General features: G+C 42.1%; 1 long non-coding RNA gene across 1 annotated transcript in view; it reads right to left on the bottom strand.

The window, feature by feature from the left end:
- Positions 1-971: 971 nt before the first annotated feature.
- The window catches only part of LOC134737759 (uncharacterized), an 82599-nt gene continuing 61747 nt past the window's right edge, over positions 972-21823 (bottom strand). Inside the window, exon 3 of the long non-coding RNA XR_010122975.1 lies at positions 972-1091. This is a non-coding gene — a long non-coding RNA (uncharacterized LOC134737759). The remainder of the gene's footprint in view (positions 1092-21823) is intronic.

The raw sequence follows: 21823 nt of genomic DNA, 5'->3' as shown, positions 1-21823 counted from the left end.
GCCCCAGCAGAACCACAGAATGGTGAGGGTGATGATAAATGTAAATGGCTGTATGTCATTGCATAGTTTGATTCAATGGTCTTCCCCAACAAAGGAGAGGGATAAGAAGATCTTCCAAAATACCAGTTCTCCTACTTTATCATATTTTCTATTTCCCAATCCCTTGCATGGAGCCTAGTACAACACGCAACACAGCATATTCACTAAATACATATTTGTTAACTATCAAATGATAATACAGAGTTTCCTATTGTGATTTATAGAGAGAAGGATTTCAAAAAACACAAAGTCAGTTTTGACGTTCTCTCGAGTCAACAGGGCCAGGAGCTTCCTAAGTTTATGAGTGTGAAATAAAAAATAATTAGTACGCTCAAATAAGCAACTTCTTAAAGTGGTAGGCAGAATTCCATGGGCTTGGCAATGAGACCCCCAACTAGGGAGGTTTGACGTGGGGGATGTAGTCACGTGATTTTTGCTAGCATGAATGAGACATTACCTGTTGTCTCACAACTAGCCAGCTGCCCCGTTCATCCCAGCCAGGGAATTTCACTGAGATTACCCTGAGACTCAAGCTGACAACTAAGCAAGGGGGTGTACAGGAATTCAAAATTCTTAAACATCATTTTTTAAAAATCCTCTTGCCCTTGTTCCAGTTCCACACCAGTCAGTCAACAAGTATTTATTGATCTTCATTTAGGTGCTCGGCACTAGGCTTGCTCCTAACTTTACTGAGTCTGCATCAAGAGTAGAAACAAAAGTCCATCTATCCTATGTCTAAATATTGCAAAGTTATAAATCAAGCCAACAAAGTACAAGATAACATATGTTCTATCCTCCTACCTCCTACCTTGACAAACATACTTTCATGAAAACAAATAGAACAATGACAATAAAATGGAAAGATACATAGAAAGCTGTGGTTCTTTTATGACAAAAGTTTCATGACAGAATTTGAATATTTTGCTCATACCTGTGTGTTCTTCTGAAGGGCTTCTGATGAAGCAGTTACTTCATCCTGGAGCCAGGAGGATTTTTTTCATTTGGGGTGGTGGGCTCAGTATTGCTGAATCTTCTGATTTTTTCAGCAGATGCTAGAAATAAAAAAGATGTATTCAACCATTTAGTTTTTTTAAATGTTGAAGAGATTTTTGGAACACGTTGCGTAGGCCAACATTTTGCAGGTGAAACATCTCTATGGGCTTTATTGATCTAAAAAGCTACCTGTTTTCAACCTCTGCTATCGGGCTAGACTAGCCTCCATTACCTCCATTTCTTTTAAGGGTATAGATAAGACGAAGGAGAATAAAACTGGAAATACTTCTTGTCTGGAAAGTTTTTATGAGCTGTTCTATAACCAGAAACACCTGTATCTAGAGTAGCTCTAAAATATAGTGCGAGTCTTATATATAACTGTAGATCTTCTAGCAGCTACATTAAAATATGAAAAGAAACCAGTAAAATTAACTTTAGTAATATATTTTATGTAGCACACTATAGCCAGAATATTATTATTTCAACATAAAATCAATATAAACATTTTAAATGAGATATTTTGCACTGTTTCTAATATATATACTGATATTGCAATCCAGTGTGTTTAATACTTACAGCACATCTCAGTGTGGACATTCCTGGTGCTCAGTAGCCACATGTGACTGGTGGCTTCCATAGTAGCCAGTGCAGATCTGGAGTCTGTCCCTGGTGCCGCTTGGGGAAGGCACTAGACTAACAACTCAACTCTTAGGCATGATCTAATGCAGTATCTCGCTTTTTCTCTCATTTTTTGAGACATGGTCTCACTCTGTCACCCGGGCTGGAGTGCAGTGATATGATCATGGCTCACTAAAGCCTAGATCTCCTGGGCTCAAGCGATCCTCCTGCCTCAGCCTCCCAAATAGCTGGGAACACAGGTGCGTGCCACAACTCCTGGCTAGTTTTTAAAATGTTTTTGTAGAGACGGGGTCTCATTTTGCTGTCCCGGCTGGTCTTGAACTACTGGGCTCAAGCAATGCTCCCGCCTCAACCGCTCAAAGTTCTAGGATTATGGGCGTGAGCCACCACACCTGGTTTGCAGTATCTCTCAAAGGATGGTTTGTGAACTTCCCACTTGTGAGTCATTTAGGGAGCTTGTTAGCAGTACAGATTTCTGGGACTTCACTCTCAAATATTATGATCTAGAATCTCAGGGGTTAAGTCTATGGCATCTGCATTTTTAGTTGGCAGCCCCTGTTGACTCCAAAGCACAGTAAAATTTGAGAAGCGCTGCCTTAAATCCATGGAATAGACATTTTTATTTTTAATAATGTCTTTGTGGCCTGGATAATTTTATCAACTCAGAATAAACTAGGAGTTGATTGTTGCTATGGTGTTAAAAACACAGCTGCTGTCAGCCAGTAATTATTAAAAACTCTGCTCCACCTGTGTAATATGAAGCAAATCACAGCAACTCTCCCTCCTGGCATAATTTCTCCATCTGAAACTAAAGCAGTGGCACTAATCTATGTCACTCTGTTCCTCCTGAGGACAAACCCTTTTTAAACAGAAGTTTAGAGTCTTTCTCTCTTGGCTCTTTGATTCATCACTGTGGTTTCTCAGTTCCAAATCCTGACCGTTGTTTCATTTGGATTGAAAATGGACAGGGTGGCATTTTAGTTGTCGTGCCTAGCTTCCTGGTATATTCCTCCAAGTGAGTGGATGCTTTCAGCTTTGCTCAATGTGCCGGAAGGAAGTCAGAGTGACTGTCAGCTCATGTGTGCCACAAACCATTGAGGCTGAGTTCCCAGATTCACTTCGCCCCTAATTCCCTGTTCACCTTTGTACCAGGGTCTTAAGGCTGAGTTTCCAAACCTGCTGATGCAGTTTTTCCTCCAAGGAGCCCTAGGAGCTCCTTTATCCTGTGGTATTCAGAAGCTTTGCGGGCTATGCTTGAGCTGGGATACTCACACTTTTAAACCATTATAGAAGGGTATCTTAAGCAATTTTTTAAGATGCCTTATTTGTCATTAATTCCTCCAAAGGGATGTTGCAGATGATTTTAAACATTTGACATATTAAAGGAAAAGAATCCCACCTGAGCCGAGGTTGATGCTGGAACAGAGGGCAGAAACAGTGGAGACCGTGAAATGAGTGTTCTGGGTGGGTAGGGGGTGGGGGCAGCTGGGGATATTGGCCTGTTCCCTTTTACTTTCCTTCTCTTTCTCCTCCTCCTTTTCCTTTTGCCACTCCTACTTCCTGTTATTATGTATCTTCATGTCAGTTTCCTTGTAGTTTCCCACCCCCTGCCCCAATGAGGTCACAGGAATTCTAAGCTCCTGAAAGACAATTCTATGATACTAATTACATGTCTGGGAAATGAAGCCCTGGATTGCAGGTGGTACCCGCCAGCAGCTATCACTATTACTATTATTATTGTTATCATTATATTATCACTTGGTATGGAGCCTTTAGCTTTCTGGGACTGAATAATCTTCCTTTGGTTTTGTTGCCACATGCTGGCTTTGTGAGCCTTCATTTGCTTTTCTATATGGCATTTTTGTTATTCTTTTATGCATACTTTTTCCTTTATCCAGAGTTAAATGTAGCAAGAAAGAATTCTTAGATATATTAAGAAAGATGCTAAGAAAATAAAATCCCACTTTCAACCCAACCAATGTCAAATGGCAGAAATAATAATGAGAGGTGGGACATTTTCATGGCATTCACACAAATATTTGAGGGCTTTCACATGTCAGGCACCCCTCCAGGCTCTGAGATATGTGAATAAACAGGACTGAAAAAAAATCTCTGTCCTTCTACTGGAGGAGGCAAACAATAAACAAATTATTATTAAAACGTGCATTGGTGGTCATGAATATGATGGGGAATAAAAGCACGCACAGGAGGGACGTGGGACTGGTGGGCGGCTGCAATTTTAATTAAGGTGGTCGGGTAGATCTCACTAAGAAAGTGACCTTTGAACAAAGACTCAAAAGAATAAGACACACAAACTCCCTGGAACGTTCTTCCCACCAACAGGGTGAAAGCAGGTGCACCAGCCCTGAGACAAGAGTGAGCCTGGTATGCCTTCCAGAACCTCATCCATTTGGATTCACATTGGCTTATAACAGAGCTGAGAGAAGCAACACTGGGAAGAAAGCATTTTGTTTGAATTGGCACCTTGGGAGATCTTTTTAAACACAACTTGACTCTGTTGTTGCTTAATAAAGCTTAGGAAAAACATGATCATAGATGGACTGAGTCTTAATATCGCATTGATAAATTAGGATAAGGTCCCCAAATACAAGCCTTCTAGAGAAAGGAAGGGAAGAAAAGGGAACTTACTATTTACTCAGCAGTAGGTGTCTAACAGGTTACGGGAAGGATCCCAAGCCTCAGCCGCTTGTGAATATAAATCAGATCCCATTAACCTAATCGCTCTGGGCTCTCTGGTTCCTCGCCCCATCAGCATATGTAGGATTTCCAGCTTACTTTCAAGGTCTCTTCCTCCTGCCAGGTATTGCAGGGAGGCCCTGGAAGGTGTCACCTGTGCACTCAGGCATCAGCCCTGCCGCAGCTTCCCTCTGCTGCCTCAGGCTGCCAGTTGCTGCTGCTTGAATGCCCTTCTGGCTGCTGCTCCCTGAAGCACCCTGGCCTCTGCAGTACCAGTCATCAGTCACCTCTACTGCTCCTGCCCACTGCTGCTAGGGACCTGTGGATGGACAGCAAGTGGCTGCAGCATCATCACTCTCTATCCTCAAGAGTCCCTGCCGGCTGCAGTCTAGCATGAAAGCAGATGGAAGACATCACCCTCTTGCCTGCATTAGCCTGATCGAGGGTCCTTGGCAAATGGCTGAGCCCAAATCCCCTGAGTTGGTGAGCCTGCTCCTCTTTTTCTCCTGTATCCTTTCCTCCTAAGAATGCCCACATTGCTCTAGAGTGATTGCATCAGAGTGAATTCAAGAAACAGCCACGATGTTGCTGTTCTTAAAATTAGCAGATCCCTCTGACCCTCAAGTTCATTACAGATTCTGACTTTTTCTTCCCTTAAAATACATTTTATAGCAAGAGCTCCCAGAGCCCCCCACCCCATGCCCAGTCCCTGACTTACAATTCGATTTCTGTCAACCTCTCATCCCATCCTTCCCTCCCAGTTGATCAGATGTGTTCATTACAACCTTTGTTGTGGAAACCACTCCATAACTCCATAGCTACTTGCCTTAGAGGCTTTTTTTTTTTTTTTTTTTTTGGAGATGGAGTCTTGCTCTCTCGCTCAGGCTGGAGTGCAGTGGCACGATCTCGGCTCACTGCAACCTCCACCTCCTGGGTTCACGCCATTCTCCTGCCTCAGCCTCCAGAGTAGCTGGGACTACAGGCACCCGCCACCACGCCCGGCTAATTTTTTGTATTTTTAGCAGAGACGGGGTTTCACCATGTTAGCCAGGATGGTCTCGATCTCCTGACCTCGTGATTCGCCCACCTCGGCCTCCCAAAGTGCTGGGATTACAGGCATGAGCAACCGCACCCAGTCACCTTAGAAGCTTTTTAGCAAGTACCATAGTTCATTCACTTTTAAATGAATTTTTTCTTAAGATAATTTTCCCCATTTTAGCATTTTTAATATTGGGATATATCCTATAATCAATGAAATGCAGAGTTTAATTGGTAGAGTTGTTTTGTTTTTGTTTCGGTTTTCATTCTTGGTAATGCATAAAGCCATGTCATATCTTACAGCCCATGGTGTCTTAGAACTGATAAGCTATGGCATCTACCTCAGTGGGTAGGTAAAGTTGAGGGGTTTTCCTCATGACAGTCTTGCTAAATCCCAGCCCCAGGTTTTTCCTAAATCCATGTTGCCCACGCTTTATTTGATTTCATCCTCAAGCTGACTTTAAGGAGTAGGTACTATTCATTATTCCCATTCTAAATATGAGAAAATTGACCCAGAGAAGTGTAGTCATAGACTCAAGGTCACAGAACGGATAAGAAGCAGAGGCAGAAGCAGAAATGAAGCTTGTCGGATCTCAGCACTTTTCCTTCTCCTCCATCCTGAACTTTCCACTTAAAAATGGCACAAAGATCCAAGGATTCATGTCAAAGCTGGGCAGAGTGCTGTGATCATGCAGCTCTTGGGATACCCTTAAAGTTAGGCATTAGTTAGCTTCTTGGCAATCTTAACAGTCAAAACCCCCAAGATGTGTTTGATGCTATTCTACTTGGCTACTTTTGCTTTTGTTGCCTGTGCTTTTGGGGTCATATCCAAAACATCATTGCACAGACTAATATCAAGAAGCATTTGCCCTATCTTTTCTTCTGGTCGTTTATTGTTTCAGGTCTTACATATAAGTCTTTAATTAATTTTGAGTTGGTTTTTCTATATGGTGTGAGATAAAGGTTCAATTTTATTCTTCTTCATGGATATCCGATCTTCCCAACAACATTTATTGAAGAAACTATCATCTCCCTATTGTGTCTTATTGGTGTTCTTGTTGAAGATCAATTGGCCATAAATGCAGAGATTTATTTCTCGGCTCTCTATTTTCTTCTATTTGTCTATGAGTCTATTTTTATGCTGGTACCATGCCATTTTGCTTACTATAACTTTGTTGTATATTTTGAAATCAGGTATTGTGATGCTTCCCAGCTTTGTTCTTTTTGCTCAAGATTGCTTTGGCTCTTTGGGGGGTCTCTTTTAGTTCCATATGAATTTTAGGAAAATTTCTGTGAAAGATGCCATTGGAATTTTGATAGGGACAGCATGAATCTGTAGATTGTTACAGATTGGGTAATGTGAACATTTTAACGATATTAGTTCTTTCAATCCATGAACACAGGATAACTTTCCATTTATTTGTGTCTTCTTCATTTCCTTTATTAATGTCTTATACTGGTCAGTGTACAGATCTTTTACCTCCTTGGTTAAATTTATTTCTGAATATTTTTTATACTATTGCAAATGAGATTTTTTAGATTTATCTTTCAGATCATTCATTGGTAGTATATGAAATGCTACTAATTTTTACATATTAATTTTGTATCCTGCAACTTAAAAAGCTTCTGCCCAGCAAGAGAAACAATCAACAGAGTAAAGAGGCAGCCTATGGAATGGGAAAGAGTATTTGAAAACCACATATCTGATAAGGAGTTAATATCCACAATAGATAAGGAACTTAAATGACTGAAACAACCCTATTTTAAAATATGTAAAGGACCTGAATAGACATTTTTCAAAAGAAGACATACAAATGGTTAACACGTATATGAAAAAATGCCCAATATCACTTATCATCAGAGAAATGCAAACTGATATGCAATGAGATATTACCTCAACACCAGGTAGAATGGCTATTATCAAAAAGACAAAAGATAAGTGTTGGCACGGGAGTGGAGAAATGGGAAGCTGTGTACATTGTTGGCAGGACTGTAAATTCATATAGCCATTGTGAAAAACAATATGGGAGGGCTCCTCAAAATTTTGAAAACAGAACTACCATATGATCTAGCAATTCCACTTCTGGGTATCAGTCTAAAGGAAATGAAATCAGTATTTCAAAGAGATGTCTGTAATCCCATGTTTATCTCAGTACTACTCACAATAGCCAAGGTATGGACTCAACTTAAGTGTCTATAAACAGATGAATGGATAAAGAAAATATGATACACACATGTGCACACACACAGTGGAATACTATTCAGCCTTATAAAAGAAGGAAATTCCGACATTTATAACAACATAGATAAAGCTGCAGGGTACTGTGCCAGGTGAAATAAGCCAGCACAGAAAGGAAAATATTGCAGGATCTCACTTATATGTGGCATCTAAAAAAGTCAAACGCATAGAAGCAGGGAGGTGGTTGCCAGGGGTTGGGAGGTGGGGAGGAAATGAGGAGTCATTGGTCAAAAGGTACAAAGTTTCAGTTAGGATAAAGAAGTTCTGGAGATCTGTCATACAGCACGGTGTCTATAGTTAATAATAATGTATACTTGGCCAGGCACGGTGGCTCAAGCCCGTAATCCTAGCACTTTGGGAGGTCAGGACGGGCGGATAACTTGAGGTCAGGAGTTCGAGACCAGCCTTGCCCAAATGGTAAAACCTCATCTTTACTGAAAATACAAAAATTAGCCAGGTGTGACGGTGGGCGCCTATAATCTCAGCTACTAGGGAGGTTGAGGCAGGAGAATCACTTGAACCTGGGAGGCGGAGGTAGCAGTGAGCTGAGATTTTACCACTGCACTCAAGCCTGGGTGACAGAGCAAGACTGTGTCTCAAAAATAAATAAATAAATAAATAAATAAATAAATAAAATAAAATAAAATTTCAGTTTAAAAATAATGTATACTTGAAAATTTCTAATAGATCTTAAATGTTCTCGCCACACACAAAAAAATGGTAAGTATGCCAGGTGATGAATATGTTAATTAGCTTGATTGTGGTGATTATTAAACAATGTATACATATACCAAAACATCACCTTTATACTGTAAATATATATGTTTTTATTGTCAAGTATACCTCAGTAAAGCTGGAAAAACATTTAATTCAAAAATAAGATAAACATGAAACCCCAAGATGCTTCCTTTTTTGTGTTTTTAGTCCCCAAATGCAATGAAATTCTGAGTTCTTAAAACCACTCTTTAGGGACTGTGATAATTTCCTTATCGGTTCCATATGTTTTACTAGTGTGGTCTCAGAGGTTAGGAATCAACATTCCTCTGCCCCCAATTTCCCTTCCTTCCTAAAGTGCAGAGTCAACCGGAGATGAGTACCAGCATCCTAGTTTATAGGTTCCACCGGGTCTTTAGAGACCGTCTCCTCGCTGACTTTATTCCGGGGCTTTATCTTCCTGCTTGAATGCTTTTGTAGCAGCCCAGTGCCCTGAGAGTTGTTCTGGGAGGCACCAGATATTTATTTTAAAAAAAACCATTGTTCTCTTATGGGTGCCACTTGATTACTCATTTGCCAACCCTAATCAACAGATGGAAACAATTTTGAGCACCTCAGTGAATGATTTCTTCTCTCCTTTTATATCAACCTATCATTCTGCTTGGTGTTGAAAGTGTGGAAGGGTGAGACACTCACCTTGTTTACAATCAAAGTGGATATCAGAATGATATAACAGAAGGAGGTACCTGCATTTCAATCCTGCCTTTTATTTGTAATGTAACCTTGTGTAAGTGATTTAGCTTCTCTGACTCAGTGTCCTCATCTGTAAAATGAAATCAATTGCATCTAAGGCATAGGGTTGCTTAAAAGATTAAAGGAAATCACAGGCAATACCCTTAGCCAAGAGCCTTACACAAAGTAGGCACTCAAAAAAATGTTATTTCGTTTTCCTTGGGGAGAAGAAAAAATACACATATGAAGCAATTAGTGAACGAGACAATAGATACACAATGCTAAATTGCTGGTAGAGTCAGTAAGTGCTCAAGGAGCCAGAGGAAGGAGACTTCAAAGTAGGCTGAAATCTACAGGGAAGGGCTGGGGAGAAGGAAAAAAAGGGTCAGCCGCTGGAGGGTGGGTCAGAGGGAACCACTGGGGAGAGGGGCGGGGGAGGGGCGGCAAGCTCACTCCTTTTACCTCTGGGTTTGAAACTGACTCCATAAGCCCTTTGGGAACAAAAGTGTTTTACCCCATTTGGACTTCCGGGTGTTTAAAAGTAGTGAGGGATACTAACCAAACAACCATAATAAAGGCATAAAGTTTTGTTTCTTCTTTTGTTTTTTAACTAGCAAGGCCATAATGAAATTTGAAGCAGAAAGTGAAAATTTGCATCCAGCTGTGCTGCAGGAACCCTGTTTTAAAATTTCGTCTTCTCAGATCTGTGTCCCTAGGAGGACGCAGCGCGTGATGAAATACAAAATTCTCCGTTGCTGATACCAGCAGAAGTGATTAGAAGGGGGTGGGTGAGGCAGAAATCATCTTTTAGTTTAAATTGTTGTAAATCAGACCCGAAAACTAGGCTATACATTATGCTTTTGTTACTCTGAGAGTTAAATTATAAGGAAATGAACTGTGCATAATAATTCACGACGTCACTGACTTCCCTGCTTCCCAGCTTAATGTGCTCTCCTGTGAAGCAGGTTTAGCGCTTGGAGCCATGGCTGGACGAAAGGCGCCCTCTAGTGGCTATCTTCTACAAGGGCCACCGGAGGGGCGGGAGAGACCGTGTCCCCACGTGGACAAAGAGAAACCTCATCCTCACCTGGTTTTGGAGACACCGGGCCACGAAGGTGAAAGGAAGTGGCTTCCAAGAGAACTGTGTGTCTCCAGTTGACTTTTCCAAGTTGTCAATAAAAATTGTGAATTCTCGTTTCAATATCAGATAGCTGTGTCAGTACCTCCTCCAGCCAAGCAGGGAAATAGCAACCAGGAATTCCCGTTTCAGTTTAGTGCATTTCACCCAATACTTGGTAAAAGCTGAATAGCACACAGCTGTCAACCCACTCCTGCCCTGGCCTGCCCTCAGTTCTTGTTGAGCTCCATTTTCTGAGAGAGAATGCCCTGGTATTCGAGAAGGCCGCCTAACCAAATTGCTTGCAGAACAGAAAATTTCAGACAGTTCAGGGGCCCTGCGAAGCCTCTCACTAGAATGTATGATTTTTTTCCTTAGACCAAAGCAATTAAAAAAAAGAAAAAAACTCAGAGTTTCAACTACAGAACTCATAAAGAGGCTTCCCACTGACTGGGTTTAAACAACAACTGAAAAAAAAGGTCTGGTTGAAGCAGGGTTTCTCCTCAGGCTTTCTTCTCTCTTCAGGTGACCTAAGAAGTCTGACCAGAAAGAGTTCACCCTCTGTCACCTGCCTGTGCTCATGACTAATGACACCAAGAGTCATCCGTACCCTGAACACTCCCTGACACATGCTTCCACCCTCTTTTTTAAGTGGATGGTGTGGAGAGGTCACAATAACACACAACCTGAAACTGCTCTAACTGTAAACCCAGAAAATCTGAGACTGGTCTCATTTAATTTATGAAGTTTATTTTGCTAAGGTTGAGGATGCGTGCCCTGCGCGCCCGTGACACAGCCTCAGGAAGTCCTGATGACATGTGCCCAAGGTGGTCGGGGAACTGCTTGATTTTATACGTTTTAGGGAGACATGAGACATCGGTAAACATATGTAAGTAGTACATCGGTTCTGTCCAGAAAGGCAGGGAAAACTCAAAGCAGAGGAGGGGGGCTTCCAGGTCACAGGTAGGTGAGAGACCAATGGTTGCATTCTTTTGAGTTTCTGATAAGCTTTTCCCAAGGAGGCCATCAGAATATGCAGCTATCTCAGTGACCAGAGGGATGACTTTGAATAGAATGGGAGGCAGGTTTGCCCGGAGCAGTTTCCATCTTGAATTTTCCTTTCAGCTTAGTGATTTGGGGGGTCCAAGATATTTTCCTTTCATGTAACCAAAGCCTTCTTGGTCCCCTCCTGCTTTCCTCTAGGTTGGGACCCAGAACCAGAGACCTCATGATTCTGTCACATTCTAAAACCTCATGTCTTGCTGGAAACACGGGAATGGGAATTCTCAATTTCTGCGTTACGCACAGGATTTCAGGCCCTGGGTTCTTGACTGGGCTGGAGTGAGTATGTGCTACACCCAGCATTTGGGGAGGCAGAGGAGGGTTGGGGTGCAAACCCCAGCATGCAGATGCAGGCGCTGTATTTAAGCATTACATATGGACTTAGCCCCTGACAAGCTCACAGAAGAATTTATGGAGCGCCTCATTCAGTGTAACAGCAATAGGCTCCATTTTAATGAATCCCCTTGGTAGTATAATCATCACTCAGACAGGAACAACTGCTATACGGGGCTGTGCACCCACTCACTGACCTTTGTACCTTCCCACTGAAACTGAATCCTTTCCATACTTTTTTCCTATTGCACGAAAATTTCATTTTTAAAATGAATCAATATGTGCTTAGGGAGTGCCATGGGGTCGGGGGCGGGGGGAAGAAGGAATGGCAGTTTGAGCCCTGGGTCTAGTGAGGAAGCTGAATCGGTTTACTGGGAGGCATGGTTCCCCTTCATAAACACCATGAAACAGAATTTCACGTTACAAATTAATGTGTGCGTGTGTGTGCAATTTTTTTAAAGCGTGTGCTTTGTTTCTGAGAGCGCATAGACACCACATGCTGCGGTTGCTATGGTAATTACTAGCCTCTGTTGAATAGGGACGCAAGGGGTTACATAGAAGAAAACCAACTGGCAAAAGTGCATGTTACAATGAATAAACCCACTTATTTCTAAAAGGTTGCAAGAGGCACTCAAACCAGAAAATAAAGGAACTGGAGGTAGGGGCACAATTTTTCAAAGACCTAACAAAACCAGCGCCTATAGCAGTTTTCATCATATATCTGGAGTGAAAAGTGTCCAAAGCCCTCGAGACATTTGCTCATGTGTTGCAATAGGCAGAAGACACAATCGTATCTAAAAGCAGTACAATATTATGCAATAGTATTAATAACAATAGTAGCAATAGTAATAGTAATAATGATTATCATTTATTGACTGAATGCAATATTTCCAGTAATTTTTCTATTTTATCTCATTTAATCCACACAAAAACCCTGAAATACATTCATCAACTCATGTTTTCATTTAGTTTATATTTTTAAAGCAATTTCTATGAGGCAACTGAGCCGAGCCCTGAAGATGTCAAAATGTGGAAAACCTTGTTTCTCCCTCATGGAGCCCACGGCTAGTGGGAGAGACAAGAGGTAAATAAGCTCATGACAGTGCAAGGTGCTAAGGAAACTCACAGGAGAAAAACTCTCTCACGGACCTTGGGGGCAGCGGTGGGGAAGGTGGTAGGGAACCACAAGGTAGGTCTTCTGAAGAAAGTGACATATCTGAGCAGGGTGTAAGAATGGTGAGACTTCAGCAGAGGACCAGGGAGAAGCGGTGTTCTAGACAGACAGAAATCTAAGCAAAGCCTCCATTTGGAAACAGACTCTGACAGGTTCCCTGAAAAGGAGAAGTCAATGTGGCTGAACCTGGAGTGAGTTGGGGTTGGTGAGAGAGCCAGGCAGAATAGGCAGGGCCAGATGGAGAAGGGCTTTCTGGTACATATGAAGGGGCTTGGACCTGGTCCCAGGGTCATGACAATGGGTCTTTACCAAGTCAGTAAAGAATATACAGTGGAGAAGGAGTAACACAATTCAGTTGTGTTTTAGCAAGCTCACTTTGACACAATGTGGAGGATGGATGGGGGAGGGCGAGAACCGAAGCAGAGATTGGAGGGAAGGCTATGTGGTAATTCCAGTGAGAGAAAATGGTGGGCTGAATTCAATAGAGCGAGGAAGGAATGGCAGCGGGAGGGCAGATGTGTGTCTATTGAGAGGGGCCTGATAAACAAGACTTGGTGTGGTGGCTGAGGTGGAGGAGGCCAGCAGGTACTATTACCCCTATTTGACCCCTATTTGACTTTAGACAGAACTGAGGCTAAGGAAAGCTTAGCAACCTGCCCAAGGGTCCTGCTGTAAGTGGCAGGAACAGGATTTGAACCTGTGCCCATCTGGTTTCAGAGCCTCTTCTTTCCATTACACTGTGTCGATTCCCATGGCTGAAGAAGAGGCTCCCTAGCAAAATCTGCCATAGGAGTGTTGCTTACAAAGGAAGAAAGGAGCGCTGTCTGATCTGGCTAACTAAGGAACACAATGTCCAAAGGCAGACTGGGAAATTTTATAGATGAACAAGAAGCTTTGGGGACAGCAAACAGAAATGATTTATAAATTTTGTAGTTCCCTTTTTCTCTTAGCTTACCAGAATAAGGTAATACGCCATTTGCTTTTTAAAAGATTTACTTTAAGAAGCATTTAATTTAAGAAACAATATTATATCTTCTACAAAACCAGAGCTAAAGATATTTTCTTCTTTGACGTTCCACAATGACTCTTCTGTAAGAAGCAACATGATTGACCAACTAATTACTCAAGTACTTTACTTTATTCTAAGAAGAATTTAAGATAAAATACATGATGACATTTCTTTTTGAATTTAATAGCAGCTATTAGTTTAACTTTCCACCTTAAATGTGTCTTTCAAAGAAACATATATAGAGAGAGAGGAAGAAAAAATGAAAGCAACAACAAAAAAATTACATACAGAGAATTATATAACCTATCGGGTTTTCATTTGTCTAAAGCTGTGGAATTTCATACTCATTCTATTTCCTTTCAGAATCACCATTTGATATATCTTTCTTTTAAATTATTTATAAGCTCTCTTTCTTTTCAAAACTTCTACTCTCTATATCTTTAAATGAAGGCCACTTTCATTTGTTTTTGAAAACAGATAAAAATAAATCTAACAGCAATGGGTCTGTGTTTGCACTAGTTTGTGTCTTTAAGTAGAATGTCTAAAAAACAAGGACTGGCATGTCCAAAATAGAACAGCTTGCCTGGGCACTCTCTGCTCTGTTTGGACATAGCTGCACCAGCGTCCACACCACCATCAGAAGGGGTGGCTTTGGAAATCAAGATATATTAGCTTGAAACCCTAAACACGTGGAACCCTGCTATCAAGAGACTACAACGTACCATTCTTAGGCACCATATAAGCATTTAATGATCTAGCTGAAGTGTTACAATAGTGGGTTTAAACAGGATTTGATATTTGCCAAAGGAAACCAAAGTAGATCTTTTTAGCTCTCCCCTTTCCCTTATTCCTCAACTCCTTCATCACACTCTTGCTTTTACCCTTGACCTATTACTCAAACTCTTGGTGCTTCTAGCTTTGGGGGGAGGTGGGATATGGAGCAGGAATGAGAGTCCAAGTGCGGCAGAGAAAAGCTGGGAAAAGGAGGCTGAGAGTCCAGAGGAGTCAAATCAGAATTGTCAACAGAGGGCTCCATACTTGGATCTTATGGACTCCAAGCCACTTTGAGAGGCACGCCAATGCTGATTTTCTGCTCAGCAATTTGACATTTGTCATCCAAAGAAAAGTCAGCACATCATACTTTAAGCTGAGAAATTCACAGGTCTTTTGGGGGCTTCTTTTAATCATCACGCAACCCAACTGTGAGGCCAGGAGGTGGTAAATGACACTATTCTCCTTTGAGAGAAGCTCAGACTGGGGCTTAGATCCAGGTCTGCCCAAGGATACATAGCAGGGAGTGAGTCATTGGACAAAGCAGCCCAGAGCAACATCTCTCCAAGTTACCATTCATCCACCAGGCTACATGGCTTCAGTTTAGTTTAGGAGGCAATGTTTTCCGTAGCTTTGATTGTTCTTTTGTATCCTGTTGGGACTGGATAAAAGTTAGTACCCTAATTACATTCAGATAGTGTCAGCTGTATTTTCTGGGAAAGAGAGGTCCCCTCTTCCCAGCTTCTGCCTCTCAAGATGAGCAATGACTAACCTAAGTCTACCACAGAAGTCTTTTTCCCTTTCCAGTGACTGGTGTACCAGTGAACATGTGACCCAATTCCAGCCAATGACACATGGGGGAAAGAGCTGTGGGAAATAGATTCTTGCTGTCTTCTTACCCTCCTTCTTCTTGCCTTAGGACATGATCACATGAAGACTTGGTGCTTAGGATTGAGGTTCCAAGAGAATTAAAAAGAAGCCAAATGCATCCTAATTGATATAGTTAAGATGATCATTGTGTTGCTATAAAGAAATACCTAAGGCTGGGTAATTTATAAAGAAAAGAGGTTTATTTGGCTCACGCTTCTGCAGGCTGTTCAGGAAGCATGGTGCCAGCATCTACTTCTGGTGAGGGCCTTAGGAAGCTTTTACTCATGGCAGGAGGCAGAGGGGGAGCAGGCATGTCATATAGCAAGAGAGGGAGCAAGAGAGAGACGAAGGAGGTCCCAGACTGTTTTTAACAATCAGATATCACAGTAACACATTACCGTGGGAAAGGCACCACGCCTTCCGTGAGGGATCTGCTCCCATGTCTCAAACACCTCCCACCAGGCCCCACCTCCCACATTGGGGATTATATGTCAACAAGAGATTTGGAGGGGACACACATGCCTATCAGTCATGCATATTAAATTTTAACAAATTGTGTGGTGAGAGTTTATATCTTTCAGTGGCTATTTTTGGAGACTTAACATTGGTGGTACATCTCTACTTGCCTTTGTAAGGGAACTAGCACTTCTTTAGGTCACGAGGAATCAAAACCTTGGTTGGGTTTCCACATTGATATTTGAAGTCCAGATGGAAATAAGGATCATGGCATAGCCAGGAGCTGACATCGGGGCGTCTTCTTGGCATGCGGGTCCTCTGGCATCAGCCCCGTGCATCTTCACAAGCCCTGGCTGATTATGTCAGCTTGTCTCTCACCCAGGCCAAGAGAGCTTCTGGTTCTATAGCCACATCTGTGCCTTCCAATTAGTAGGGCAATGAGTTACTAGTGCACCATCATCAGCCCAACCTGCTTTGCTATAACGGCTTTCAAATTCTGTTTTGACCTCATTGAATCACCCTTTGTTGAACAATTACAGCCTATATGGGCTATAATTACAATGGCAGTTTGTATCATTGAGCAGTGATACACTGGGAACAAATACAGCTTATTATGAAACAGACAGTATGCCCAAAGAGACTCATTCTGGATCTCTAAAAAAAATGTTTGATAAATCATTAGAGGGAAAGAAGTGCCTATATTATGATTTAATAGAAAGGGTCTCCATTGTGCAAGGCAGACGAGAACTCCTTTTGAATTGTTGAGAAACAATGTTTTAAAAAGGCAAACCCGAATCTGAGCTCTCAACTCTTATTGGTGGTTGACACATGCTTGTTAACTACCTAGTGGGAGACTTGTATGCAAATGGAAATATTGTGACACAAATGTACTTTCTTTTCACAAATTCTTGAATGAAATTTCTGTAAATCAAATCGCATTTTAAGTGTCTATTGAGTGATTCCATACTTTAAAAAATCATTTTAAAACCTGGGTAGTTTATGTGTATGAAAATACTGAATTTTTTGTTAGTTGAGGTTGTGGATTTTAGGCATGATATTTCTCATCCCAGGGGGAAAGTAGAAGACATCTTTGTTGCTGAGATATTGCTCATTGTTGTCCTGCACTTCATTCGAGGGCACTGGACATTGTATTATTTCTCTTTGATAGTAGTATTGGAAGACATTCCCAGAGCACGCCATCTTGGCTTGTACACAATAAACAATCATTTACAGTAAAAAGTGAGTAGAAGGAGAATGAGAATGTACATGAGAAGGAACATTTCTGAGTGCATAAAACAAGCAGCTGGAAAAAATTATCCAAGGAAGAAGGGCCTTGGGGCCTGGGAATTTGGTGGGATGAGCATGGGGCCACATCTTGAGCATAGATTCCTCCTGCCATCATCACTGCTGTTATTTGTGCCCTACTCCAACCCCGAGCGAGAACCTCAGAAGCTTGGTCCCTTGTCCCCTTGAACACAAATGCTTCCAAGGGCAGCTTCTAGAAGCTGCGCTGCAGCTCCCAGCACACTATGAGGACTTTGTAAATGTCAAAGAAGAGCAACAAACAAATTTTCCCAAAGCAAACTGTTTTCTCCATTTTCTAAGTGAGTGCAAATGTGATCGTGTGGGAAAGTTTAACAAGTTTTAAAGAACTTTGTAGCTGGACAAAAGGAGCATAAAATTGGTTTCAAGACACAAAGAATTCTTTGGAAAGTGGTTAACCTTTAAAGTAACTCCTAAGAAAGACAAAGATTTTGTATAGTCAATAAGACCCTTGGAATAACAATTGCTTATGTTTCCACTGCCCAGGAGTGTAAAGAAACAAACAAACCAATTTACATTTCCCTTAGCAGTAGCTTGTTTGTTGTTATTTTCTTTAAGAGTATCAGGGTCGGTGGCTGCAAATGGAATTTAAATATGTAGGGTAAAGAGGCAGTCAGACTAAAAATAAATGAGATTTTGAATAACCTCTGTAATATTTATAATCTTGTGCACTCTGAATTCCCATCATTTCTTACTCATCCAAACAAACTCAAATGGGTTTTTGGCCCATGACCTTTTTTTTCCCCTGCTAAATACAACCAACACACACATACGGAACCACAATATGGAAATGATCTGACCTAAGACATTTTGATGGTACAAGAGGATATATTTGGAAACCTGGAAAATCCCTCATGGTCAAAGCCTTGAGTGGCTTTCCAACCAAATGCTCCAAGTTCAAGCCTCCATCCACAAGTCATTCTGGAGTTCAACATATGGGTCTGGTCAAAAGTGAGAGGGGAAAGGGATTAGTGAGTAATCACACTGAGGCAAAACCAGGGAGGAAGAGCTCTGGGGAGCAAGAGGGAATCTGCATGGGGAGGAACACAAATTTCCTAGTAATCTACCACCTCCAAAGTAGAGCTGGAAAATGTCAAGGGCCTCTAGAGGACACATAATCAACTCCTGGAATGGAATCAGCACACCTGCCTCCTTGAAGTGCACATGCTCTTCTGGGGACAGAGCATCTCCTGGCCCAGGCCTCTCCTGGTCTCAGCAAGTAGGGTTGCAGGTTGTGTGATGCTGGAGCCTCACCTTTGTCTAGTGCTTTTCAGCTGGCAAAGTGCTGTCACCTGCATTATCTCTTATCACTCTTCAAATAGTCCTGGGAAGGATGCAAGCTATGTATCACAATCTCCATAAATAGGTTAAAGTCAAAAAGGTAGAAAAGGGTTAGATGTAAGCCATCCGATGAATAGCCAGGTCTGTTTTAGAAACGGATTACAGCACAGGAATGATAAAGAATGATGTTTCAGTTAACTTGGACTTTCCCTCCAATCTCATCAAGGAAGCCACCTTTTAAAAGTTCTCAACCACTAGGTCCTGCCTCCTGAACAATGTCCCAAGTCTGTTACCACAATTTCTCTTCTGAATTTTGCCCTAAGTTTATCCTTGTGGTATTGTTGCGACTGCCCTACAGTTTTGTGGCTTGTTGGGGATGGCTCTCGTTCTAGGGCTGGGGCTCCATGTGTACCCTTAATCCCTTTTCAGTATTCCCACAAGCTACAGGTCTTCCGACCACCTATTAGTTGACTTATTAAAGTAAACTCACCTTCTAAGGACAAGCCTTGATTTTTTTTTTCCTGCAGAGTACAGTCTAATCCACATGGAAGGGGAAAAAAGGAACAACAACATTTACCCAATTAATTAGCAAAGCACCTGTCTTGACCTTCCAGTCAATGGGTCCCAATTATCACGATGAGCAGCTTTCATTTGTTTTTGCCTATTCGGCATGATGGTCCCAGCCCCATCTCCAGAAAACCCTGCACCAGTTTTTGACAGTTACTCTCTGTATTTCAAGAAGAGCTCCAGCTTTATTTAAATCTAGCAATTACCACACCCTCACCGACCCCCATGAGGAGGGGATAGTCAATTTCTAGGTGGGACAGATGAAATGTTAGCCTGAGATGCTGCAACTGGCTACGTAATTTGCAAGCCCTGTGAAAAATGAAAATGTGAGGACCCTTTTACAAAAATGAATAAGGATTTCAAGATGGTAACAGGAGAACATTAAATCAAGAGTCCTTCCCGTGCAAACGCACAGGTTAAATGGCGATGAAGCCAGCCCTGCTTGGCTGTTTGCAACCCAGTGCATGCAAAGAACATAACCCTAACCACAGACACTGAATGACTGGCCTGAATTGATGACTCTTGAAGCCCAGCAGAGCTAGTGAAACACAGCAGTGCTAAATCAGTCACTGGGCCACCATGTGTGGGCTTAAAAGACATCAGGAGGTCCCAGGAGTCTTCAGACTAGCAGCCTCTGGGAACCTTCCCTAACTGCTAGGGCCTCAGCTTTCTCCATCCTTCTCTTGCCACTCCCCAACTTTGCCCACTGGATTCTCTGTGACGTTTGATGCTCAGACCACCTGCGATGCCTGTATGTGCTCAGCGAACCCCCTGCTTGCACTGAGACCTGCCCAACGCAGACCCTATGATGCATCACAGGAAGGTAGCCTGGTGACCCGGGCAGGTGGCTCTGGATCTTCCAATCAGCTCCCAGCTAGTTCAGGTGGAATGCATGCTCTGTGCCTCGCCTTCTAATCTTTTGGCCTTGAGTTCTGCAGACAAAAGGTGCTCCATAATGCCCGTGGAAGGGGATCAAATGGCCTTTCCCTGATAGATTCGGCTGTCTATTGATGAAGACAGGCAGTGGATGCTTGGTTGGGTCATGCTTGGATGTTGTGGATTGTAAAAGTGGTCTGTGGTCTCAAAGGAGCGTCACATTTTAATTACCAGAATTAAACATAGGCAAGGGGTAGTTGAGTGGTGATTTACTTTTGCTTTTATACTGTAAATGGAATGTTTAGGTTATTGTTATCTATAACTGTTTATGTACCATGAGTTTTACATACCAAAATCAGCGAGTTCCTTTTTACCTCTGGAAATGAAAAGTACATTTTAAACTTGGAGGGAGAATGAAGTAGATTTCTTTTTAATAACAGCTCTTTTTTCAAGAGTCAAATAGTGCTATCAGAAAGCTATTTTCAAAGCCTAATTTCAGCTGCACTCCTCTTCCCATTATAAATAAGACTGTATTGTCTTATAAGCTTGAATTTTCAGTCTGTGGGAAGGGGTAATTCTGCTACAAAGTTTTTCCTTGACCTGAAATTCTATTTTTCTACTTTGCAGCATCCTCTCAGATAAATTGCTGGTTCCTTATTAGTCTAAGATGTCTCCTTGAGGAAGCTGTAGAAGTCCCACCTCTGGGGACTCCAGTGGAAATTGATTTAATTGTCACAAGGCTCTCACACTAAGTACCTGAAAACTTTGGAGAATAAAAGGGGGAGACCCTTTTAAGTGATCATTTGCAGCTCTATGCTACTGAGAAGTGAAAAAAAAAATTTTGTTTTTAAACGTGAAAGCCTGTCAGTCCTGATGGTTTTCTTTTTAAAGGTCAGGACATATCCTGTGGGATTCTTCTTTTCACTAGAGCTTTCTTATCCAGCTTGAAACTTGTTCTAGATTAATGGCCAGAAGGCCAATGTAATACATTACCAAAAGAGAGCTATCAGGAGTGGGCCATAGGGGCTCCCACAGTCCAGGCTTCATGGCACGCCCAACTGAGCTTCTTGTTGAAATGTGGAAGGAGCGAGGGCTTCTGATACTAACTCTTTTCTTCTGTTTTATTCCTGAAGATCTGGAAAAATATGCTTAGGTTGGCCATCCTCTCTCTCTCTCTCTTTTTTTGTTTTTTTTTTGGAGATGGAGTTTCACTCTTGTTGCCCAGGCTGGAGTGCAATGGCACGATCTCAGCTCACTGCAACCTCTGCCTCCCAGGTTCAAGTGATTCTCCTACCTCAGCCTCCCAAGTAGCTGGGATTACAGGCATGCGCCACCATGCCCGGATGATTTTTGTATTTTTTTGTAGAGACAGGATTTCACCACGTTGGCCAGGCTGATCTGGAACTCCTGATTGCAAGTGATCCGCCCGTCTCGGCCTCCCAAATTGCCGGGATTATAGGTTTGAGTCACCGCACCTGGCCATGGTTGGCCATCCTCTCAAGTCTCCCGTTAGAGTTAAAATATCCACCAAACTTGCTGAAAGAACACTTTTCAATCCATTTCAACTTCTCTTCCTCAAATCATTCAGGAAAAAGGGCAAGATTAGGAAAAAGGGCAAGATCTGTAGGATGGACTTAATTTGATGCTTGATGATTATAAAGGGCCCAAACCTGTAGTCACGGGCACTCTGCCGACACCACTCCAGGACAGAGGGACCATTCCATGGAAATGTGGAGCATGAACAATTTCAGGATTAGGCATCAAAACATTTGCACTGATGCTTCTCAATTGCCAATTACAGCTGCTTGTACAACTGAGTTACCAAAAGCATTGTGGTCTGCCTTGATGAATAAACACTTACGACTAATTGGAAAATGTATTTCCAGAGTACCA

This window comes from Pongo pygmaeus, chromosome 11 (assembly GCF_028885625.2).
Source record: "Pongo pygmaeus isolate AG05252 chromosome 11, NHGRI_mPonPyg2-v2.0_pri, whole genome shotgun sequence".
Lineage (NCBI taxonomy): Eukaryota > Metazoa > Chordata > Mammalia > Primates > Hominidae > Pongo > Pongo pygmaeus.
The sequence above is the reverse complement of the archived record's forward strand: the minus strand, read 5'-3'. Positions and strand labels throughout refer to the sequence as shown.